The following is a 27658-nucleotide window of genomic DNA, read 5'->3' as shown; positions in this document are numbered from 1 at the left end:
CATACAATTTTTATGCCCTATGCTTTCCTGAAACATATACTAATCATATATTCAATTTGAATGTTCTGATTTATCGTAAATTTACATCTTTTTATGTTGTGAACACAAAATATCCCTCGTTGGTAGAACATTTTATTATTGTAGCGATCTGGCTTTTCCAGATAGCAGTATTACATGTGGGATTATTAAAACATATATATTTTTTTTAATTCTAATTCGTGTAGTTAGTAATACCTAATTAATAAAATTTACGTTTTTTTCATGTAGATTACAGAATGTTAACTTAATGTGTGTGTGGGTGTATAGGGGGGGGATAATAGAATCATATAGAAGCAAAATACTTAAACATTCAAGAGCAGATATGATGAATTGCTGATGTTACTATTTGATGAACTATAGTATGGTTGGCTTGGGCCCCTCTAACTTCTACCGGGCCCACCCTACATTTTTGGGCTGACTGCGGGCCTGTGCATACTAATTATTGCAATAGTGGAAATGACAAAGTGTGTGGGCAAATATATGGTTATAAAGTGCGAGTAAAGTTTACTCTTTTGATGAAAACCATAATTCCAAACAAAAAGCTGGATTTGTTACTTATAAGATTATATTTTATTAGTATTCATTTAGGTATTGAAGATTGAAGTTTAAACATACGTTTTGACAGTAGCGTAACCAGGATGTGTGTTTGGGGGGGGAGGCACGTTCTGTTATAGGTACATATAGAAAAATTGCAAACAAAAAAATATATAAACATAAAAATATATAAAACAATACAAACATCAAAGTATCAAAGTACATTGTCGGACCTCTTTGGGGGGGGGGCCGGCCCCTCCGGGCCCCCCTTCCCTACGCCACTGCGTTTCGATATACACTATATTACAATTTATAACCAACTAACACAAAGAACTAGGGCTTGTTCTTAAAAGGAGTTAGTATGCCATCTATCTTCCACTAATAACCTTGACCTTCCTAACAGTTGTAGTAGACTTTTGTAGGTATTGCCCTTCATTCGTCCTGCAAAGTGGAAAACAGTGAAATTGTGATTTTACGGCATTGCTGTCGTTCTCTGAACGATGCTCCAGCTAATCCTAAAGGTGTTTAATACTATTGAGATAACAGTTATGAAGAGGTCAGTTGAGTACTTGTACTTCCATCTTCTCAGATCACTCTGTGATGGTGTGTGCTTTATAGATAATATAGAGATGCAGGCATTAATATGTTCGAACACAAACGGCCCACTACGAAACAGTTGCCATATCATAAGTAGCGCAAAATGTTTCTAGGATTGGTTATTGGCATCGACACTCATAATTTCAGGTACCAACACAAGACGCTCGAGTCAAATCCATGAGAAACAGGCCCACACTATGATTCCTCTATCCCCAAATTGCAAAATATGAATTTATTTGAATTTATATTTATTTATTATACAAAAGAGATGCTACAGAATATAGACCAATGCTGGAAGATTTATACAAGATATCTACAGTTTTTCACAATATATTATACCATTACAATCAAAACATATTTTTACTAACACAAGTGCTTTAAAAATAATAAGAGGAAAAGAAAGAAAAGAAAAAAAACAAAGAGTAACAGAAATACCATATTATACGGAAATTGGAAATCCAATTTTCCTACAATTTATTTTGATAATATCCTAATTTCTCACACTTAATATAGTCATTAATATTAATATCGTCATTTTACACACTTAATATTTCTAAATTATAGAGGGAACTGGTCCTCCAAGTTCCCTATGACTGACGTATAACTTGTGGGTAGTAGAAGATGGAAAATGTTGTCCCAACGAGCAATAGCTCACTTTAAGTGACTAAGTATTTCTTTTTGCTATTTTTTATATAGTAATGTGTAAGCATCTACTGTCTTCATTTATCATTTTATGGCTACTAGATTATTCAGCAAATTTATTCGAAAAGTGTTTTTTGGTTTCTTTTTCAAATAAAATTATTGCTTTTATATCCTTGATATCTTTATGCAGACTATTATAAGTTTGTGTAATGAACAATGTATTTCGGTAAGTAATGCTCGATTGGTATGCGCCACGTTCATAAAATCCATTGGACTGCCAGAACATGCAACATAAATCGTTACTCCAATGTTGCTCATCTACTGCCCTACTGACCTCTCGTACCATACTTTGCAGCTTGCATTGCAGTTTGCTTACTTGTATAATCCTTGGCTTGTTCATTTGACTCTAGTCTTAACACTTCGTGAAAAACAGTACACGTAATATTGGCATTATTCACAGATGCCAACGGAAATTTTGTAGCTAGATTGTCCAATTACTTTTACTGATGTACTTTTGTTACGTATCTGAGTCCTAACCGGTCTCTATAAGATAATTGTTGTGTCTTTTCTTGTCGGGGTTGCAGTACTATCACTCCCTTTCATTCCCATTTTATCTCTAGGTTATACATAAAAGCACGTGAAATTTGGAATTTTCTGGAAATCTCACATATTAACTGACCGAATTGGTGAACTTCAAAGATCATGACCATTTCACCTGTACTTAGTTCTTTCATCAGTCCACACATTTCGATTGCAAGCTTTTGTGTTACGTCCTCCCAAGCACTTACGTTTCTCCTATTACCATAGGTATGATGCTCTTGTGCAGTCAGAGCGAGTTTACTTGTCTCTCGAGGGCGTCCGGTCATCAATGGTAATGAATTGTGAACTAAATTCAAAATTTAGGTATACCGTTGAAACTTGTAATACGCATAGATTTTCTTTATATAATAAATCCGTCAAACAAATTCATGTCTTATTGATATAATATACATTCTTAAGGTTGTGTAAAGCCAAACAAATTATTTAGTATTAAATTGTGTACTCTATAAACACAGAAATTAACATTACCCCTTTGCAAGTTCTTGCATAATTTACTTCACAGTAATTCTGGTGTTAAAATGTTAAGCAAACGAGCTACGAATTAGACAAAAAGCCTTAGAGACTCATTAAATGGTCTAAAATGGAAGAGTAGGATCTTGTGCTTCACTTGCACTGAATGACTGGCGTATTGACAATAGTAACAACTACATACTGTACTATGCAGATGATTTATTAGTGAACCCTCATTAATTTAAAGAAAATTCAAAACAACTTTCAAGTTGTTTTCTTAGTAACTTAAAACTTCACCTTATGTTTCTCTCCCTTACTCTCTTTCTTTCTCTTTGTCTCTCCTTACCTTTGAAAACCCTTTCAATCTGATGAGGATTACGTAGCGCTTTAGCACGTGCTAAACCTTGCGAAATATGTCACGTGTAACATTAAGTTTTTTCACGTGAACAATGTTTGAGATTTCCCAAGACCCTTTCTTGTCGCCTTGGAACAAATGATACAAGGAAAAGAAAATGCATTAGTTTGAGAAAAGGACAATTTCTTCTCCTCCCCTCTTAACTTCCATTTCAAATCAATTCTCGTTTCTATGCGTTCAATCACACCTTTTTCTGAAACGTGATGAGTTCCCGTTTCTTATTTTTTAATGGTAAAAGACAAAGTAATTGGGTACCTATGAGTGAATGAACTCATTTAAATGTTATTTTATTCATGTGTACAGCAGAAATAAAACTTTTATTTAAAACTTCGGGACATCCATGGGTAATTTACTTCGATGATCAAAGAAGTTGACTATATTCCAAATATTTGAATCCCTACTGAATACTGCTAGTTTTACTTCTACAACGTAACCTTTCATGGCAAAATCAATATCTGTCAGATTAAAAATAATAATAATAATAATAATAATAATAATAATAATAATAATAATAATAATAATAATAATAATAATAATAAGTTGAACTTGTATCACGTAGAGTAAGGGATGAATCTGCAAATACTGTTACCTGCCCAGATTTTTGTGCTTTTCTGGATTTTTAAAGTTAATGCCCACTTCCTATGGGAGGACAATATTAAGATGGATCTCACAGAAATAGGAATACAAAGAAGAAACTGGATCCAGTTTGCTAAGGATAGAAGTCAGTGGAGGCCTTTTGTAAACGCTGCATTGAACCTTTGTGTTCCATAGTCATAGAGATAGTTAGTTTGTTAATTTTGCATTCTTTATTTCTTATGTTCTTCATTCTGCTAAAATTTTGTTAACTGACAACTTAATTTATAATAGAGATGCAAGATATCATTGTATATTACATAAACACTACAAGATATTTAACTATGAAAGAACTACTGTGTTTACTCCACAACTTCTGAGATTTGAAAGGCATGTAGTTAATAAATGTCAAAGTTAATGAAAATTAAGAATTAATAATCGCTTAGACAAGTAAACTCAACGAATATAACTATTATTATTGTTAGTTTTAGCCTACTTTCTACATAGAGTATACAATAATTCTGCATAAACTACTAGAAATAGCTATTAAGAAAATGAAGGAAGCACAATTAATTCGTATCAGTTTTTAATCATTATAATCACATACTAAAAAGACGTTCTCACGTTATTGTGTGCCTTAGGTGTACGAGGTCCCATGTCTGATTCTGAGTAAAGGGGCTTTTAAATTCAAATGCAATATTGTAGTTTGAATTCTGCTGTAAATTATAGCTTTGCGTTGCATATAACCTCTATGTTGAGAAGGCATAGAGCTTAAGTAAACAATAACCAATCACATGTTAATATCAATTGATATCTCAATATTTCGGAAACCTCTGCTAAGATTATAATAGGTATTGATTTTTAGCCATTATAACTCTATCAATGACGATCCTGGAACTTACTATAAGACTAATTAAAACTTTTCTAACCAGAGTATATACACTTATCTATTAAAACAAAAATCAGTGTTACGGTTTTGACAACTTAACGTTATCTTCATCAGACACGAACTGAAAGAAAAATCTTTTAAACATAAAAATATACACTAAGCAGAGAAAAACCTAACACTCCTTGTTTGTTTGGGAACCCACCTGTGTCTTTCATTTTCTTGCCTACACCTGTCTGGACTTAATTACCAGTCCACGTGTGTTTATCTTTTTCTTTCTACCTGCTGTTTACAAATACAATTGATTCTAAATCTAACAATATACTGTATTTGGGTATAGAAACAACATTAAATGTAACATAAATGAAGCATAAATACAGCATAAATGAAGTATAACATAAATAAGATTAACAATATTAAACAAAGCTAAAGTTACGGAAATAGATTATGTACAAATCCGTCTAGTCCTGTTCCTTTATTTCAATTTGTCCTGCAAAAGAAAGACACAGGTGACCTCAGGTGGCTTCCCAAACAAACAAGGAGTGAAGAAATTTCTCTTTTTAGTATATATTTCTATGTTCTTGAGATATTCCTTTCAGTTAGTGTCTGGTGAAGATAACGTTGTCAAAACCGTAACACTATATTTTAGTTTAAAGAAATGAGTGTATATACTCTGGTCAGAAAAGTTTTAATTATTCATTATAACTAATATTAATGTCACATTTACGAACTTAGGAATGAATAACACTAATGCATAACAAGTAGTATGTTTGTATGTACTCTGTGGAAAATCTGTGTCATTGTTAGGATCTACGTGTCACCATTAATAGACTACAAACAATAATGGGTATATTGTCCTAATAACAGCGTGTGTTATAAATCTAAGTTTATAAATAAATTAACAATATTTTCTAACAGAATGAAAACTACCATTTAATGTCGGCTAGAAATGGCATATGTATGTTTTAGTGCGTCGTCGAGTTTCTCGAAAACAATGCATAGAAATTTAACGTCAAACATGCCACATTGTATAGGTTAATGTCACTTATTTACTGATATGTGTAATAATTTTGAACATAATTTGAGTTAAACAGGGATTAAACTTTAAGAGTTATTGATGCTTTTCGACTATTTATTTCTTTATTTACTACACTCTATACTATTATTTTGCTAGTGCCGTATTCAAGAACTTGATTATTGTATACTTCAGTATCAATTTTACTTTAAAATAGGTTGTGTGGTTCACGTATAGCAATTATTTTATTTTAAGATTTACAAACAATTTCGTTTCCCTTGATTTTCTCAGGAACTGCGCATAACGATTTATCCTCATCCACATTATTTTGTTGAGCTTAGTGGGATCTAAAGACTAGTATATGTCTTATGTGTAGGTATAATTCTTTCATTAAATGGAAACAATATTGAAGAGTTTTCATCAATATAGGACAAGGATTAGAGATTAGATGTCTCTGCTTTCGGCATCTACGGCCATGAAGGATGACGTCCCTCGGTGATCCCATTATCCGAGGAAAGGGAAGTAAGGTAGCGGTCTGGGACTTACATGTTAAATATGATCCCGACATTCGTCTAGTGTGAACGAGGAAAATAAAAGATAACCTCACTCAAAATGACTGGCCTGAAAAAAGCTTTTACACTTCTTCGACCGAGTGTCCCCATCGGAAAACGAACCCAGGGCCGTTTTTTTTTTCATTAGTGAGGTTTGCTTTCGTAATCTAAAGGAATTAAGAATCCATCTTGTCGGATGAGATGCAGACAGGCCTAAGGCATTGCGCTGGCTATAACAAGATCTGTCTGGTTGTTGCGGGTTTGAATCCTGCTTAGAACGTTGGTGTTATAAATATGTACCTAGTCCTTTACACACTCTTTTAATTACAATTATTATGGTTTTCTTTGGCCTAGAAGACATAAACATAAAATGTGAAGCTCAAATATTTATTAATTTGCTTTATATATCTCCTATGCTAAAACAAAATAGCCATAGGGGGTACGGCGGCTCAGTGATAGAGTGCTTATTTCTTGTGCGTGAGGCTCCTAGTTCGATTCTCGGCGAAGTAAGTTTGTAGTGGACATTGTGTCCATGATTTTCTCGGGGTACTCCCGTTTACTCAGTCCAACAACTCCTCCATCATCATTTACTTACCTTAGTCATCGTATCTCTTAGCCTGACAAACATCATCGTAGAACGTTAAACTGAAAGATTTTGTTGTTTTTCGCAAGAAGACTTACATGTAAAGTATACATAAACCAAAAAAAAAGAAAAGAAAAGAAAGAAAGAAAAGAAAAAAGAAATCCACACAGAAACTACATTCATACGAATGTGAGACAAATTTATGCTCTACAAGTTATAGTAGCTCGTACACTTTCGTAAATAAATAAAGCGTTAGTTAACATATAGCTGTGTTACACTCCCTTCCCTTTTTCTCCACCATAAAACATACACATAAGGCACTCACTGAACATGGACTAGTATCATGATCCATTTGTTTGTATGAAGGTTTTTATTACATTAACATTTCTCTCTTTTTTACTATGCTTTCATGTTGTTTCGAAATGGTTTCTTTCCGTAATTAGCTATATGCAGAAAGACAGACAGTAGCGGTTCTTTTTTTTTTTTTTTTAACTTTTCATTTTCCGTGAGTTTCTTTCCAGTTATACAACCACAAGCCACCACGACCAACCTCATAAAATATGAAAATGTCGCCTGTTTTCTTTCGCCGATGTCTATGTGTATGCAACCCACAATACATTATCGTGTAACTGGTTGCCCGCCTGCGTGCCTTTAATTGTCCATCTGGGATGCACTATTCAACATCACCGCTGCGCATCCCGTTAAAGCTCAAAGATTAATGTCACCCACAGACGTGGAATTTTGATGCATCTGCCCTTTTCCCAATAATAAAGCAGTTATGTTACAGATGGTAGCATCTGTTCGTAAAATCCTTTCATATGCAATGTAGCATCTAAAACTTTCGAAATCCATCCAATCGATACTTTCTCCCCTGAATTGGTATTATAATTATATTTTTAATATTGAATTCTAAAAGTATGCTAAATTTAAAATGTTTTTACACTTTTGTGTTTCATTAATGGCAAGTATTTAGCACGTATATGTCAATAGTCTCAAAAACACATCCGAACAATGGTTTAAACATCACTCTAGTTAGAGATTCCCAAACTTGTTTACCTTGCGGCACCTTTCGTGAACGCAGTGTATTTCACGCCTCCCTCCTTATCGACCGTGCATGTCATCCTCTTTGAGATTTCATATATATATATATATATATATATATATATATATATATATATATATATATATATATATATATATATATATATATGTGTGTGTGTGTGTGTGTGTGTGTATAATTTAACAAGTCCTTGTGATAGAGCTTCTCTCCTTCTTAATAATATAGCGTGTTTCCTTAAACCAAGTGTTTCCGGAAACGAATTGCATAAACTCGATTTTCTTCACTGTTATTGATAATAGCTACTAACACACATTATGTGAAAAAAACTTATTCTTGTAGTAAGGTAAATGGGAATTAGAGGTATTTTATTTAAAAACAAATATAGCTTTACTTTGCTGACGCTAAGTTACTATTTAATAATGAACAAAACACAGTCCTTATGGAGTCTATTTAGAGACACTTTAAGGACATTGGTTTACCAAAACTCGTATATATATATATATATATATATATATATATATATATATATATATTGCAGTTTATATCTTATCTGTCCATCTGTGAGTTTGTTCGTTCGTCCGCAAACAAAAAGTCTCTGAAACTACTAAATGGATTACAATTGATTTTGTCCAGGATCTACAGGGCTAGAATTAAGAAATACGGAGGAGATGTTGGATGATTATGGAGGTGCTGTTCAAACCGAAAATGCTAGAAATCAACTACATTCTGTTTTCGCGTTCAACGCTATAGGGGTAAAATGGTAACGGATAGTGAGAAGCGGTTTAATGCAATTCCTGTTTTCACATTTGTCTCACCGTTTCCAATTTATAGGGGGTGGCCATGGACTTTTGAATTAAGTTTTTGTTTGCATTTTGACCCGTCGCCATTTTGCACAGGATTCTTGTATAGAGTCGGGACTTGCTCCATTTTCTTTCATTTTGCAACAGCTTTCAAACGATGTGCCACTTAACCCTCGTTGCCGTTTGAAAATTTTGAGTTTTAACCCCCGTCTGGGACCCTGCGGGGGACCCTAGGACAAAGTTTTTTTTACCCCAAAAAGTTTGTCCTTGAAAATGATGGGATACGTCTTGGCCGAGTTTTCCATTTACCCAACTGTTTCCGAACAAATGGCTCGGTTCAAACTATTCTGCCATGTAAATTTTTGTAGTTTTTACGTTACATAATATTTTGTACTCACGATATTCCGCCCGGTGGCACATATAACTTAGGGATTCATCTAGTTATAACATATCAAATGCAAACACAATTGTCTCATTCGGATCTCGGCTGAGCCACTACGTGTCCCTCGCTTGTAAGAATAAGCATAATCTTCTTTCTTAGTCTTCTATTCAAATCGTGTATGGAAATTGCAAGCACTCTCGGTTTTAACATTGATACCTATAGAGTAAAATAGCGGTAAGAGATAGTGAGAAGTTCTTTTCTGCACTAAATAAATATCCAAAAATATATTCCATCTCCACTATAATCTCTCTGCAAATACGAAAAAATGGTAGAAACTTGCTACCATTTTCGATTTCAATATTTATTAAGAAAATACCATGCGATGCAACAAAACTTCTTCCCATGGTGTACACGTGATACCACTGCTTGTTGAACTCCCTCGTGTCTAAGCGGTTAACCTCCGCGCCTGTGATGTGGGAGATCCAGGTTCGATACTCAACGAGAATTCATGTTCTCCAGATCCCACATTAAGCTGTAGGCCCACGTCTCATACAGCCTCGCTGGTAAACGTAAAAGCAAAACTTTTACTTGTTTTAGTTCTGGATCATGTTTCTTTTCTAAAAGTGTTTTTATTAGAATTTTAGAAGAAAACTTTAAATCTCATTTTCCATAAGTACCTTAAAAAATAAAGGAAGCTTCATTTCGAGAGAAACCATGAAGCTCCAAGAACAGTATATGGAAATAAAATCTCCAATTATTTCAACGTGAGTACTTGTAGAGGTAATGTAATGAGCAAAATGCTCCAGTCTTCATTACTTCCCCAAAGTGCCTCAATACGAATTTTAATGAAGCTGTATGAATCTTAGCGCGACAATGGAACGAGGTAGAGAAATAAAAAAATATTCCATATCAACAAAGAATTGAACCCTGTCCACCCAGATGACTAATAGACGACTTACTGACGACCTAGTCTCTCAAGAATACGTACGGAAAGGGGCCGCAGTGGTTCAATTATAGAATGTTCACCTTTGGTGCGTGAGGTCCCTGGTTCGATCCTAGCTCGAGCCAAGTAGACTTTGTGGTTGGCAAATACACAACAGTGTGAGTGGGTTTTCTCGGGCTTCTTCCGAGGTTTTTCCACTTTATTCATTCTACAATTACATTCATTTCTCGTCATCACCGTCACGTTTAGCCTAGCCGGCATAACTGTGGGAGGTAAAACTAAAACATTTCATCGCACGTTTCATTTCAATACATAATAAAAACGAGTAAAGGGGATTACCGAAATTTCAGTTTCGCCTGCTTGGCATTAGTTGCAATCCAGTGACCTGATGTGTAAATTCTAGCATGTTAGAACTATGTACCTTTGTCTTAATGATGGAAAAATCGTATATGCATAACTCTCGTGAAGATGATTACAGATTTACTCCCTTAAGAAACTGTATCGATAGCAGTACAGATAGTAATCAGTATAGCAGTACATTGCCAAAAAAGAATCAAACATACGGTTTCGTTTAAGAGTTATCGTGTGAAATAACAAACGAAGTAAGCGTCCATTACTCGTGAAGAAGTTAACGGATTAGCTGTGATAATCGACGTAACTATCTATAATAAAAAAGCAATCGAAACATTAGATCTTGTTCAAGAGTTATCATACGTAATAACAAACGGCCGTGAACCTCCGTTACACTTGAAAAAAAGTTAATGGATTGATCTTGATAACGAACTTGGGTGAGATAAATGCTGTAACTATGTATTACAAAAACTAAAACATTCGCTTTTCCAAGAGTTATCGTGTAAAGTAACGGAGTTATACATTAACAACATTAAAATCTTATAAGGCCAGTTTGATGGCCCTACCAATACCACAAGAAATGCATGAAAATCGATCAATGTTGCAGAGAAAACCATAAAGTATCATTGTGGAAAATGAAACAAAGTATTATGATAAAAATTTGTTATTAATTAGTTTCACAAAAATGTGTTAGTATGTATCACTTAACTGTAGATAATACCAAGAAGGTACGCATCGACAATTAATGATCCCGTAATAATTGTATTGTATTCAATTTAAGAGATATAAATAACGATAAACAGGGGATTCACTATTGTACAAAGGATCAGAAGTAAAACATATTACAAACCAAAGTGTCGGAAGTAAAAACAAGATGAAAGCCCCTGGAAAAAGTAATTTCTAATTTACCTCCCAACATGAAGAAAGTATCGGACAACAAACTCAATACATCATATTAAGCGACGAATAAAACGTCATCTCAGTTTCGTTCAGTTCCGTGTGAAAGAGGAGACAGAGAAACTATATTCCCTTAATATTAATAGTTATCTCGTAACTTTGAAGCACCATTTCCTGGAAGTGCCCATAAGGCTGTTGGCAAGAATAATTAATCATATTCTTGTTGAACGCCACCGGCGTAGCAGTCAGGAGATTCCCACGAGAAATACTCTTTATATATTTTTTAAAAAAAAATGCATGTTCTGTGATAGTTTAAGCAGAAAATGATAAATGGCGAGTAATGGCACTTTTTCTCATTACAGTTGAAAACTACGCCTCACACATCCTTAAGGTGATACAAAACCTAACAGACTTAGAGGTTGTCAAATGTATATTTTTTTCTCTTACAACTTTGCGTGTTACATTTTTTAACGTGAGCAAATTTCCCAAAATTGATAAGAACAAAAAGATGTGTTTTTCGAGAGAAAAATGTCGAAAGAGACAATTTTCAAACACGAAATACAACAATAAAAACAACCTGTGTTCTGGTTGCGAAAAAAATGACTTTTATTATTCATATTATTTATTTAATAATATATAAAAGTATTCACCTCTTTATTATATAAAAGTATTCACAGTATAATTAATCAACACTGTCTCATCACTTACTTCCTTATGTTTGAAATTAACGTTTAATAAGCAGGTTTGATCCATGCACTTTTGTTCTAAAAATAATCAAAGAATTTATGTGAAAATTTGAGTATCAAGCAAATATTTGGATGTGGGCAGAAAAAAACAACCTTATCTTCTTCCCCACATAGCACACGCACGTTCACGAGACGTCCAAGACGGATCTGCAATGGACAATGGGACATCCTAATTTTACTCCTGGGACTCCATAGGACCTCCGAGGGATATCCAGATGTCCGCTAATATCCTGGACAACGGGATATTCATCGGGACCTCAAAGGGATGTCCACTGGTAAATATTGGGACAATATGGTTCTAGGTACGTCAGGCTTGGGATGTCCCTGGGATCTCCTGTCCCATCCGGAATCAAAATGGGGCATCCTAGGGACGTAGTGGGCTATCTGGGTCTGTATGCATACTATAGTTAGAGCATGTATAAGTGAACATTACCTTCTAGTTTCCTAAATTCAACTCTCTACATTTTCATTATGAGAGAATATACTGTACTTCTCTTAGGTATTATTGAGGTAATAATTGGGTCTTGTATTTGTTTTTTAATTCTTTTCGAGGTAGTGTTACCAAGTCATAAGCAAATACAATAAGGAAATTAACACATTTATGTGAAATTTTCAAAATTACCCTCTGAAAGTTTCCTGTCTCTGGGTGTACTGAAACTAGACTTATACCGAAAGAAAGTTTACTTAAAGCAAATTCAATTGAGGAATAAATAATGTTCCTACTTTAATTATCATCATTCATTATCATAATTACTATATAGTCATGCTACTTGGAGTTATATGCGTTTTAGCACAACGTTATGATTTTACCAGATGGAAATATTATAATAGTCCACTTTGTTGCCCATAACAAAAGATTTGCTCAGCTTAATACTCATATTTCATATGCACACACCAAGCTTGCTAAGGTCATCAGTATGCGAAAATTGGATAAATGTTATGAAAATAGGGAGTGCAATTGCTATTCTTATGGTTTATATATCTATAAAGAAAATTGTTTAAGTTCTATATTCAAGAGTGTGTCTTGGCTCTTGAAAGGATGTTATAATCCGTCTTTGAATATTGTTATTAGCTCATATGTAATGACCTTGATTATGTATTGCAAATAGTTCTTGATAAGTTTGCTTGTGCGTCGTGTTTAAGGCACGTTCCATCCTTATAGAACAACTTAAATAATGACTGTTAAATTAGCTTATAAAACAAAGTTTTGATATACATGTAATCTTCCGTCAGACAAAGTTTATTTATACATAGTTTTGACAGCAGTTTGTGGTGTTTTCTTGACTCTATCACTGTCAAACAAACTTTTACATTTTAAATTACGGAGATCAATTACGGATGCGAGTACTTAGAAATTGAGGAAGACACCAGAGAAAAAATTAGTCTTCCTTGTTCATTGTCGTAACTGATAACGTAATTAAAACTTAATAATCCATACCGCTCAACATAAAAATACGTTAGCAACAAACTATTTGAGAAAGAATTAGTGTTAATAAACCTAATATGTGTACATAACTTTCTACTATTAAACGGATTATATTTTGTACTTAGTACTATGTTTCAGGAAATCAGAAGTTTAACTTCAGAAGCTTCAGGAAACAGATACAGAACTAATCCAATACTTTCAATTCTATTTGCATTTTCCTGTCTCTTTTTAAACATCTTTGTTTCTATACTTTTTATTTTAATGATGCCTTTCACTTTTTAATTTAACTAGTTTGTTTCGTCCAACTCTTCAGTCCACTGTATTCTACACGTTGTTTAATTAAAATCTTCAAGTATTTACATTTAAAAAAAGTTAGTGTTATTATTTTGAGTTTGCCCACCAAATCACTCCAAACTCCATATTTATATAATTATTCAAGGAATTCATGCAAGTGATAGCACCTGTAGTGACATCTATTGCTATCAGTCAGGGAAGTGATAGTGCAGGTAGCGACATCTATTAGCGTGATTCTTATTAGGATTATCGTGTCGAACAGACTGAGAAGTTTACCATTTATCATTAGGACTATTTATTTATTTATTTTATTTACTTTCGAACGAATATAGGAAAGAGGAGACAGTGGTATTCATGTGAACGAAAACTGAAAACGAAGTGAAATGAAATCTTGAAGTTTTACGTCCCACGTATATACCGGTTACGCTAAAGGATGATAAAAATAAATGAAAGGGTGGAAGTAAGAAAATGGGAGGAAACGGGAGAACCACATTTAAAATCCACGCACAGAATGTTGTCCGCCATAAAACTCACTTGCCGCAAGCTGGGATCGAACCAAGGTATCCAGTACCAGAGATGAACTCTCTGCCACTGAGTCACCGTGACCCTGAGATCAAAAATTAAATTAGAGATTTTAACCTAGACGTTTCATAGACCCTATCTGTCGTAAAAGTTATTTTTGATGTATTTCCATTAATTCGTCCAACCATTCGTCTGTCCTATGTAGATATGTACGTTCACCGTGATATCATATCGTTTAATTAGTAATAGTTCGATTTCCGGTCAAAGTAAGTTCGTGATGCGCAACATCGTGGCCGTGGGTTTTCTCGGGGTTCTCCCATGTCCTCCCAATTTCTCATTCTACCAATTCTTCTCCATCATTTATTTGCTTCATTCATCGTTTTCCTTAACCAAAAGGGTATACTGGGACATTAAAATGAAATATTCGATTTCATTTCTTTTAATATACCTGAATCAAAGTTTAAGCTTAAGAGTTTTATAAGATTATCCAGAGAAATTTTCCGAAATTTCTTCCTACTCTTTAACAGAAGGGTAGTTTCCTTGAGGGTAACAAAATTGCTCCAAAACTGTACTAACAAGTTAGCTTATATTTCATGAATCTGTATTTTATTAACAATGCTATGATATGTTATACATAAGATATTTTGTAGATAATCCAGAAGAGGTCGTTTAGGCTTGAGGGTAAGTTCTTTCAGTGGCAAATTTTGTTCATATTTCATAAATGAAGTTCAGGAATACGTACGTAAGTCCAATGTAAGATGATTTAATTAAGCATTTAGAACAAAATAGTTAGTGCGGTTAGTACGGTAGCTTTTCATTTAAATATTTTATATAGGTTATTCATTTGCCGAGAAGCGTAGCAACAAATACTAGTAATAATCAAATCAGAACTCTTCAGTACACTCTGAGCTCCTCCGTGACTAAGCGGTTAGCGTACGCGCCTATAGCGTGGGAGACCCGGGTTCGATTCACGGTGGGAGCTCATATGGTTCGGATTCCACGTTAATCAGTAAGTCGACGTCTCATATAGCATCGCTGCTCAACGGGACGTAAAACTCAAAATCAAATCAATATTCAGTGCACTGTAAAATCTTTGTTAAACGCATGTGAAAACATAAATCTGTCTGTATCTTATACATTTAATAGTTTCGAATTTTAACAATTAGTTGATTTTACTAATAATATTACATTTACTGTATTTACTTTATTATACAACGTCTGTTTGAAAAGTAATGTCACCAAATTTACAACTAAATAAAAGAAACATTTATATAGGTTAGAATAAGAATACTTGTACATTAATATCCTTCAAAATCTTGTCCTGTGTCAATACATCTTTGCCAGCGGGATTTCCAATCTGGGAAGGCATCCTGGAAGGCCTGTTCAGAAAGTGTTTTAACAGCCATTTCACAAACTGTTTTCACTTCGTCAATTGTTCTGTAACGATATCCTTACAGGGGAGATTTTAAACAGGGAAACAAAAAGAAGTCTGTAGGAGCCAAGTCTTGACTGTTGGATGGCTGAGGCAGCGTGCAGCGTTGGCATGAAAGATTTGGCCACGTTGCTGGTCAAGACAAGTAAGTTCTGCAACGCGACGTGAACAAGAGATGAAACAGAGGCTTACGAAATTACCCTTCGTTCACCTCCAAGAGTTAGGAGACAACTGAGCAAGCACTCGTTGGCTAGTTGACTTCTCATAATCGATCCCGATGGATATAGTGCACTGCAACGTACAATGATTACACAATAAAATGTCTGATATTACTTTCCGGACAATGATTGCAAGCTACTACCCCAGACATCAAAAACGAATTGAAAAAATACATATTAACGAAAGATATAAAGCATAAGGAACTTCTGCAACTTAATTTTTTATTCCGTTATCATCGCCATAAGGTGTTTCCGATTTATCTTCACTTATGTCTTCGCCAATGTCCTCATACACAGTAACGTCTTCTGTCTATCAAGCACATTCGAGATCAAACAATTTCTCAATGAACAGCCGATGACATCTCTCGAATCTCTAGAAAACTATCCACTTATTTCGCAACACCGAATTTAGATTATACCGAAAACTTCCTTGCGGGAGGCTTCTCACGATATGTTTGAAACTTTTTTTTAATCAATTGCATCGATGAAGGCTATTGTTCTAGTTCTCGGCTGTATTAACGAAACCGATTCTAAACTGAGATGCTGGTTTGGATCAAGATTTCTTTTTAAATTCGACTCATAATCAGGTAAACACTCATCATTGTCATCATAGGTATTCTGTCATTATTAACAGGTCACTTGAAACTAGTGCTCTCAACGGGTCGGGTCGGGTTGAAGACCGACCCGACCCGACCCGTGACCCGAATTGACTGACCCGACCCGACCCGACCCGACTGACCCGAACCGTGATCCGACCTGATTGACCTGACCCGACAACCCGACCCGAGCTGACCCGACTGACCCAACCCGACAACCCGATCCGTTTGAGAGCACTATGGTCACGACACTGGGTGAACGCCAAAATGCACTCCCATTGGGAATTAAACCAGGACCACGTGTACTGAAGTCTTATACGTTAACCACTAGCTACGTAGATCAAGCGGGGGATTTGTATATGCATCTTAATGAATATTTGGCCCTTTTAAGGTTTGGTTATTTCTTTTTATAACTGATACCAATGTCCGACGTGGGAGATGTTTATTTTTTTCTTGCTTTAGTTCTATGTGACGAAATTTTTCTTCAAGGTCAGTGTTCTCACTTGCTCGGACGGCAGGGGTCTTCTAGGAAGGCAGTAGCAAGAGTCTCTTGGCGGAGACAAAAGGAAATCGTTTAACTACAATGATAAAGGTTGAGGAAACAGGAGAACACCTGTGATTTTTTCCAACCCTTCAACTTTCATTCCAAAATAGGTTCTTATGATTCCGGGACCCGTGCCACTTTGATTTTTCTTTCTCGGTAATTAAAACATATTTTACAGTATATATAGTTGCACGTAAGAACATACATAATATGAATTTTGTAATTTAAAATTTAAAAATACAGTATGATATTTAATTACAAGGTACTAATTTTATTTCATCACTTTCAGCCCAACAAATGAAATTCAAACAATTTGCACCCTGGGTCTTGGTCATCAATACTGCGTTTTATTCTTTGTCTTGCAGTCAAGTCTTGGTTCTGCATTTCGTAGTCTTGGTTCTGCATTTCGTAGTCTTGGTGGTCTTTCATGCTATACAAGAGCCAAGAATGCTCGCCTCATCGGTACAAATGAAGACCAAGTGTGAGTTTGATTATGGTCTTTCATACTATACGGAAAGCAAGAAAATACGCTGATCGCTACTTGGTGATAACCAAAACAAGGCCAAGAGCAAGATTACTATGCAATTCGTCTTGCATATCCAATCTTTATCTTGTTCTTGTATCGATGGCCTTGGGCTTGGTGAAATAAAATGAAATATTCAGTTTAAGGTCCCTCGATTCTGCACCGAGGCTAAGGGATACGGTGACCATGAGAAATGAATGAAATGGTGGAATGAAGAAAGTGGGAGGAAACAGAACCCCGAGAAAACCCACTACACGGCGTTTCTCCACCACAAAGCCCATTTAGCACAAGCTGAGATCGAACCATGGACACCATGCACCAGAGTTGAACTCTCTACCCTGAGCCACCGCAGCCCTGCTTGGGCTTGGTCGTCCATATCCAATCTTTCTTTTGGCCTTACTTAAACAACTTCTAGTTTTGTTCTAAATCCAGACAATATTGGCCTAGATATTAATATTACAGTCGATTGGTAAAATCAATCTTCCACATTTAAAAATTAAAGTACACACAATTACAAAAATAAGCATTTACCATAAAAGCACTAGCTGCAAGTGTTCAAAATAGATTTATGGTTTCTATAAAATCAATTGAAAATTGCTATTTTTAATTAGGCAGCTAGTGAAAAACATCAGTTTTCGACTCCAGCCGAGTTTAAGCTCAACCTAAACTCAGTTGACCAAAGTGAACTGACCCGACTGACCCAACCCGAGAACCTACCCGAGCTGACCCGACCCGATAACCCGACCCGAGCTGACCCGATTGACCCGACCCGACAACCCGACCCGAGTAGACTGACCCGGCAACCCAACCCGACTGACCCGACCCGACAACCCGACCCAAGTTGACCTGACCCGACCCGACCCGTAACCCGACCCGTTTGAGAGCACTACTTGAAACAACTGACAAGCTTCCATCTCCACGGTCTTCAGCGAACTTCATCTTCACGTAAGATTTCTCCGTTTTGATACCGCCCATCAGCTGTAGCGTGATTCGTCCTTCCTACCAGAAAGTTTCCCCTCATCTTTCGTCGCTCCTGAGTAATATTTATGTTTCTTCCCCATAAATTTTCCAAGATGTGAATTATGTGTGATAAGCAACAACTTCAAAGTTAAATTAAGAGTTAAGATGTTGTAATGAATAATATAGACAATTCTGTCAAACAGTACGCTTCTGGCTGCAGTTTTATTCTCAGAAATTTAATAACACAGGAGAACGTAGACACAGGGCACTTGCACAGCTGATATAACTAAAAACTAACGCACAATAATGTTAGTCAAAATACTTTTCACTTTGCTTTACAGTATAACTTTCGAAAAGAAGAATGTTTGGTTCAGTAGTGGCTTCTAAGGGAGGGATGCCTCATCGATGTAACTTTAAATCATGCAACACTACGAGCTGAAGGAAGAAAGCTTCTTATAACTTTTAAAAGATGTTTAGGAGAATTCGTACAAGGATTACCACGTTAGATATTCTTTCTTACCTCAATGTATAGTGGTAAAGTTTAAATTCCAGTCTATGTATTTTTCGTCAAGATCCGCCACTGTTCAGATTATAATGAAACTGGATGTGTTTACCTTGAGTCTTGGGAAATATGTAAGTTCCTTGATTTTGAATTCAGTGAAAAAATGAATAAAATCAATCCCAAGTTTACGATTTGCCATTGAAGTAGAAATCGGAATTCAATCCCTACATTCTTGTATCCTAGTACAGACGGTGACGAAAATTGATAATGAATCAAATAATGGAATGAAGGAGGTGAAAGGAATAGGAAGAACCCCCGAGAGAACGCACGCACAAGTTTTTGTCCACATAATCCACTTAGTAAGAGCTGACATTGAACCATGGTTCTATCACCTCAGAGTGCAGTGCTCTGCCGTGTCGTGACAAAACGCTGTAACTTTGGCGAAGAAGTTTTGCGAAAATGAGCCTTAAAGTTTTCATCCGAAAATGTGATCTGTGTCGTGTAGAACCAGTGTAATTAGGCAATAATGGTCAACGAATCAATTTTCACCAAATTTAATCACACAACATGCATTTACGTAACATTACATGTAACCACGTGTTTCCAAAGTCAAGATACACTGGTTCTACATGATACAGATCACATTTTCGGATGAAAACTTTAAGGCTCATTTTCGCAAAACTTCTTCGCCAAAGTTACAGCGTTTTGTCACGACACGGCAGTGCTGTACCAGTGAGCCAACCTTACCCATGTTCTCTGAACTTGTCAACTTTCGTCCTAGTGTTCTGAAATTAATAATCTTTCATAATCTGTTTTACTTAAAGAAACATAAGCACTGAACTTTTGCTGCTGAATAAAACAGCCAATTTTATTAGGGTTTCGAAGGAAGACCAAGGTGTGAAGCAATGGTTCAATTCAAAACTTTCGAACACTACATAGAGTTCAAGCATTCGAGTGAATTGATCTCTACATTGTTACTCAACAATTGAAGGCTAATTAGAAGAGGGCAAATCAACTGTAATAAAATCTAGCTATAATGTTACAACGGAGATAAGCATGTTATTTATTTTAATTAACAGAAGTGATTATAGCTTCGAAAATTGAACATAATTTTGTTCTAATTGTTACTCAAATAAATTGCGTACAAATCGATTAAAGGCAGAACGAAAACAGAATAAAAAAATGTAAGTAATCATTTAAATGAAAATAGATAGTGAAATAATTGGTTAAGTTAGGTTAAGGAACTACTATGATTTCGTCAAACGCATCAATTAACGCGTGTAAGGTGGGAGTTTCTCTATGTTACCAATTTTCCATTACATTTGATTGAATACGATTTTACGTCAGATATAATTTGTTACGCGAGAATGTTCTGATGTCGTTAAAGTACTTCTTTTGTGCACCTTAGCTATTCGTGGGAGTAATAGGGAACAAGTTCACACGTGATCTGTTTCTAAGCTATTTCTGAGGTTATTGACTTACGTATTTGTCCTAGATATTTGTGCAATTTTTCTTGAATTCACGTGATGCAGGAAGCTCGTTTCAAAGATCTGAAATCAACCTAGTTTCAAGCGCCTCCGCAAAATGGAATGCCTTGATTAGTAAGTTTCCTTGATTGCTTCTGATCATGTTTTATGTAGTTGTGCGTTTACCTATAAAAACAAATAATACGTTAATAAACAATATGAAGAATGTAAAGTTGAGAGAAAAAAACTTCTAACCGAAAATAAATCATAGCCTACTTTAGGTAATTAACAGAACGTCTGTAAGTATGAAACCAATGACATGAGAGTAGTGTTTCTTTCAGAAAAAAATGTTCCCGGGAGCACACTAAGTATTCAGAGATGCACATATTATTTTTCCATGATACTATTGTATTTATTATTATATTATAGACGTATTATTTTGGTCTTCTCCGGGGGCGGGCTCTCTTAGAGCTCTGGGGAGCAGTGGCCCCCAAAAGCATGTCTGGAATAAACACTGCATGAAAGAGTTGCAGTTCTTAACTGAGTAAAATCTGAAAGGTGTTAATTTCTAAATTCTCGCTCTTGGGGGTCTTCTTGAATGCTAAATTTATTTAGTTTATACAAAAACATTTAGTTAATAAATAAACAAATTTTAACTTTTACGATATGCAGATCAGTTGAGTTTACTCAGAGAGCACAGATATATCAATTAGACATTTTACGGAAATCAAAATATCTAATTATGTCCAGAAAATGGGACTTCCTACATGATTACTGTGGGTCACTTCTGAGCTCTTTTGTAAGGGAGAATCTCAGGACTACATTTCGGCATTCAAGTATTCTAGAGTGATATATTTTTCCTACTGAAATCTAATGGATATTTTCATTATTCTTAAAGCGTCTTAGGTTAGTTCGAATGTCCCTGTACAGGTACATGACTTACAGAAACTTCAAAAGGCGTCTTCTGGATGTATTGTGATAGCATGTATGTCGATTGCTTTTAGGTTTTCCTATCCTATTTTCTTCCACTTTATCATTGCACCACCAATTATTTCATACTCAATCACTTTCATTGATTATCCAACTCATTTAACTTACCAGCTACAACTTTGAGAAGTACATCTACATAGTTTACTTCATTTTGCACATGTAAAGTTGATCATTTTAAATATCGTTTTTTTAAAATTTTATTTATTTATTTATTTATTTATTTATTTATTTATTTATTTATTTATTTATTTATTTATTTTTTGACAAGCGACGTTTACAGAACCAAAAAGATCAAAAGAAGAATTGCCATTGACACGAAAGCATTTAACAAGAAAAGATCACTCCTAACTAGGGAAGAAGCTGGCCAAGTTCTATATGTGAGACTTTGGAATGTATGCTTCAGAGAAATGAACATTACAAAAATTAGGGAACAAATTTTTAGAAAGCTTCATAATGAAATGTTGGACAAAGATGAAGAATATATAATGGACAAGGAAATTCACAAACGTTGATGTTTTAAAACGGATAGAGAAGAATGGGAAGATTTAGGGCAGCATCCTTTGTAAGAAGGTCAATTGAGTTGGACGCATATTGCGAAGACATTATCTTCTTCATAGCATCATAGAGGAAAACATGGATGAAGAATGATGAGTAGGAAGAAGAACACAAGTAATTGATGATTTGGAAAATAGAAAAGAAAACTAGCAGTTGAAAGAGAAAACTGAAGATCAAGAAGTGTGAAACAACAATTTTTAGACAAGAACTCAACGAAACAAAACCCATTTGTCTCAGGAACTGCCCACAGGTAGACCACATCTTAATAATAATAATAATAATAATAATAATAATAATAATAATAATAATAATAATAATAATAATAATGTTTAGCTCGCTGTCATTTCGCGCACCCAGTGGAAGAATGTTACAACTCAAGAAATGGAAATTTTGAGTTATCATCACTCAAAATAGAATTGAGAGAGATAAGCGAGCTCTACCTGGTGGTATTTTCGCAGAAACGTAACTAAACAAATTAACCCCTAGAAATATCAGTATTCCAGGAAGCGATTTTGGTAGAATAACAAACTTTAAGAGTCATGTTCCTATAAATGTGTATTTTTGACTTACAACAGTCTTCCACAGGGTGTGCGATTTATAGATTGATATACTGTATGTCTCATGTTTGGAGACCATAATTAAACGAAACTTTTAAGTCTAAGGATGTCATAACTTTGAGCAGTATCTCATTAACAATCCTTTGTTCTCTCGTCTCCTTAGTGCCATTATGAAAAGGCTGATAAGGCTTTATTTCAGTATTAGTTTCTTTTCGTAGTTCATCAAATTTTAGGTTTTAAAAGATCAAATGTTTCCCAATTTTCTCAGAAACTACACTACGCATCAAAACTTACCGTTTCGTTTTGTTTTGTACCATTGAGTTTTTTTAGTTGGCATGTTTCTATTCTGGGCTGGATTTTAAATACAGTGTGTCTTAAAACAACACCAACAACGTTAGGAAGATGATTCTTGACACCAAGATAAGAAAAAAAAAGTATAAGACCATCCTGGGTGGACAAATAGTTCCTTTCGTAGTTAATCCTTACTTTAAAGGTCCATGGTTTCAAAACTATGCGACTTACCATAGTTGGGTCAAGACTTCACTTAGGAACTAATATGTGCCCTAGCCAAAAATACATGTTTCAGAATTCTGTCGTATTTCCGCGAAAAGTTTTATAGAGGCAGTTGGAGAGTACTTCAAATTATATGCTCATAGCCAAACTCCCTCTATAAAAATTGCTTCGTGGGCACCCAGGACGATCTATAATTTTTGTCTTATCTTGATATCAGGAATCACATCCCAAACGTTATCGGTGTTGTTTTGAAACACCCTGCATACGTGAATATAAAGACTTAAAATCCCGGGGAAGCATATATATAACACTCGACGTATATGTTCCGTATATAAGGTAGAGTGTGCTGTGGATAATGAACGAAATGGTGGAATGAAGAAAGTGGGAAGAAAAGGATAACTCTCCCCACATGATGTTTCTACATGAGACACGCTCTAACTTTCTGTTATTGGTATAATGATTTAGAACAGTTGTTCTCAAATTTTCCGATAACGCGGACCCCCAGAGGTCCGCACACCGTACTTTGAGAACTACTAATTTAGAACATGTAGTGTATGGTTTCAACATAGGCACTAGATGGTTTCGTGGTAACAGAGAAATCCATCCATTGAATATACGTAAACAGATAACAAAATAATTGTTGTAGTGCGGCTTTGAAAACATTAAATTCTACGTTTATCCATAATGGAGATACAAATTAGAGTAGTGGTTCGAAACTCACTTGAACCATAAGAGCAGAAGTATATGTATCTTCTGCGCTGATGCCGGAATTAAATTATTCAGTCGAAGTCCTATGATTATCATCGATACGTTGATACAGGTGAACTTTAATGAAAGAACATTTCCGGTTATAGAGCTAAAGTAGGAAAAGACAGAGAAACAAGCTACAGAGGAACAGAGAAACACATAGAAACACAGTGATGACTATTACAAACTGACTTGCACTGGGATTTACTCAAGCACTAGGCCCTACTTCTTAGCAGGGATGATACTTTACCATAACTACTGAACTTTGAATCACTTAGTACTCGTTTGTTGAGAGAAACTAAATATGGAAAATGTCATACGATGAATATAATTACTATAAAAAGAGCGTCCTAATTCAGTTAAAATGAGTTAGCTATGTTACTTTTTATTTATAGTATTCATATTTCAAAAACCAATCGGTCAAGTATTTCTAATTTGATTCCAAGAGAAAACGTCACAGATATAAAATCTCGTCCTCATATTATATTTCGACTCTATAAGCCTCCATTCAGATACACGTCTTAGAATTTTACTTTTTATAGTTATTGACGTCATAAGACACCGCCTGCTGAAACTATCTACGTCTGGGCCTCCTGCAGAAGCTATAATTTCCGATGTGCTCTTTAAAGTTTATATTTCATTCGTTTTTCTGCAAAGAGATTCGCTGTGATTTATGATGCGCGTTTTCAGCTGTAACAATGCACTTCCCAGAAATCGGAAATTGAAACACCACAGGCAGAACGCAGAGTTGCCAAGACCTGTAACACAATATGACCTTTTAAAATATTAATAGCGTTTCTTATATTCCAATATACAATTGATAGCACTGATATTTCAAATTGGCTACTAAATACTAATGTTGGGATTTACTCAACAATATAGCAATATCGTAAATTAAAATCTTAAATCTTTCCAACTGTTCTTTGTGTATTTGAACTCTCAATATTATAATATTTTTATTATCTGTAATGACAATAATCTTGCATCTGCCCATGAAATAAGTATGCTAAATAAAGGACTCTGCCATTTCGAATAAACTCATATCTTAAAATAGTATAAGGTTATTTCTTTTATTAAAATTAATTGTTATAAAAACACAGTTCTATTAGAAATTACCAAATTTATAGAAAACAGGAAGTTGGGTTCCATATGTCTTAAAGTATAGTTTTTAAAATATTCGTATTTATTTAAATATACGTACCTTAGAATGGAGAATGTTCTCGATATACAGTATATATATTGCATAATGTAAGACGGATAAAGGTGATTTTCAATAGTTTTTGCAAAGATATTTGTATTGTAAGAATATAACCGTTCTAAGCTCATGCACTGTAAGTTTTTGTTTTGATTGTAGTATTTGAAAAGTAAAGTACTGCTTTCATTACGAAAGTACAACTCAAGCTCATTCGTGGCTAAGAGGTTAAGAGTATGTGCCTTTGGCGTAAGAGGCCCGAGGTTCGATTCCCGGCGGGAGCTCATGTCGTTTGGATTCCATGTTAATCAGTAGGTCCATGTCTCATATAGCCTCGCTAATCAACTCAACTCAACGAGAGCACAACTAAGAAATTATGAGATAAGTTGTGCTCTGATGGAATGAATTACTTTTCAAAATTGGGAAACGAATGTATTATTAGCCGGAATTATAACAAAGAAACTCATATCTTACACTAAATCAATTACGTAACAATAATATAAATATACATACAAAATATACACAAAACTAATCTACCTTTCACCGGAAGGATGAACAAAAAAATTAATTAGAGTTCTGAGTAGCACTCAAAGAGTTCTAGAGTAGTTGCTAGGTTAGACCAATAGTTCTGGGTAAATAAAGATTTTATAGCGATTTTAAAGTTTTGGTGCTACCTTCACGCAAAACCAAAAATCATAAAATGTCTATATTTTTTACAGTTCTGAGTAGCACTCAAAGAGTTCTTGAGTTCCTGCTAAATTAGACCAATAGTTCTGGGTAAATAAAGATTTTATAGCGATTTTAAAGTTTCGGTGCTAACTTGACGCAACACCAAAAATCTTAAAATGTCTATAATTGTTTAGAGTTCTGAGTAGCACTCAAAGAGTTCTAGAGTTCTTGCTAGGTTAGACCAATAGTTCCGGGTAAAATAAAGATTTTATAGCAATTCTAAAGTTTCGCTGCTAACTTCACGCAACACCAAAAATCTTAAAATGTCTATATATTTTTAGAGTTATGAGTAGCACTCAAAGAGTTCTAGAGTTCTTGCTAGGTTAGACCAATAGTTCTGAGTAAATAAAGACTTTATAGCGATTTTAAAGTTTTGGTGCTAACTTGACGCAACACCAAAAATCTTAAAATGTCTATATAAGAGAGTATAATAAGTTAACGGTCTGATTTCATTTTGTAAGAATAAAAAATAATTAAATTTTCACTGGGCTTAATTGAACCATTCTTCACTGTAGTATGTAAAAATATTATTTTTAGATAACATTACTTGCATTTAATATGCGATAATTTTGTATAAAAATAATAATTGTACATTTTACTAGAATGAGATAATTTCTAAGGCGGAACTATGTGGACTACTTGATGGTCACCTTAAGCTACTTCCGCTACGTATACAATTTCAGCTGAAAACAATTTATTTTATTATATTGTCAATGTAAATTTCATTTTTTTCTATATACAAGGAATAAACAATAAACGGAAACATTATATATAATATTTTTATGGTATTTGCTGCAGAGTTCTTGTTGACATTGTTAAACACAAGGATTGTTGTTGACATTGTTAACAAAAAAAGTCGGGCGACAAAATTACTTTTTTAAAATTATAAACAGGCCACAAAATATACGATAATGCCCATTAGTCAATACTTGAAGGTTATGCTGTTTCCTATGCGAGAATGGTTAACTTTTTATTTTATAGCAACTGAAATCAACAACTGAGGAGCTTGTTTCCAAAATGTACTATATCATAGTTAGGAATTTTTAAAGTAAATAGAAAAAAACAAACATGATCATTAAATTTTGCTGTAGAATGGTGATTCAGTTTCATGTAGGTAGAATATTTTACAATTTATTTTTATGATACATAATTCGGTGAATACATGTAATTAGTAATTTTTAATAAAATATTTAAAATTTTAGAAATTATGGATATAGTACCTTCTGGTTTTATATGTGGATGTAGTACGTTTTGGTACTGTACATTTTGGTTAAATATTTATTTCTAACAATTTAAATTAACAATTTATGGGAAGCTCGCAAGCCAACTGTGATCAAGGTGTTAGAACTCTTTTATTTCGTAATGAAATAGAGTTCTGATGAGAGTCTTGAGTAGCACTTGTCGATTTCTATGTTTTGGGTAACATTGTTTGAATTTTATTAGGCACGTGTTATATAGTTGTTAATGATTTGCACCGAATGCATGTGTGGTCAGTAGATTATGAAGAAACATTTATTTCCCATTTATTCCCTTATTTTGCGAGAATCGTTCTAAATTTCCATGAGAAACTTTAGAACTCTTCAAGTGCTACTAACATTTCTAAATACATAAAGACATTTTAAGATTTTCGGTTTTGAATGAAGTTAGCAGCGACAATTTAAAATCGCTATACAATCTTTATTTAACCAGAACTACAGGTCTAACCTAGCAAGAACTCTAGAACTCTTTGAGTAATACTCAGAACTCTAAAAAAATGTAGACATTTTAAGATTTCCGGTTTTGCGTGAAGTTAGCAGCGAAACTTTAAAATCGCTATAAAATCTTTATT

This window comes from Thermobia domestica, chromosome 3 (assembly GCF_964235325.1).
Source record: "Thermobia domestica chromosome 3, izTheDome1.hap1.1, whole genome shotgun sequence".
NCBI classification, from domain to species: domain Eukaryota; kingdom Metazoa; phylum Arthropoda; class Insecta; order Zygentoma; family Lepismatidae; genus Thermobia; species Thermobia domestica.
This window is presented reverse-complemented; position numbering follows the sequence as displayed.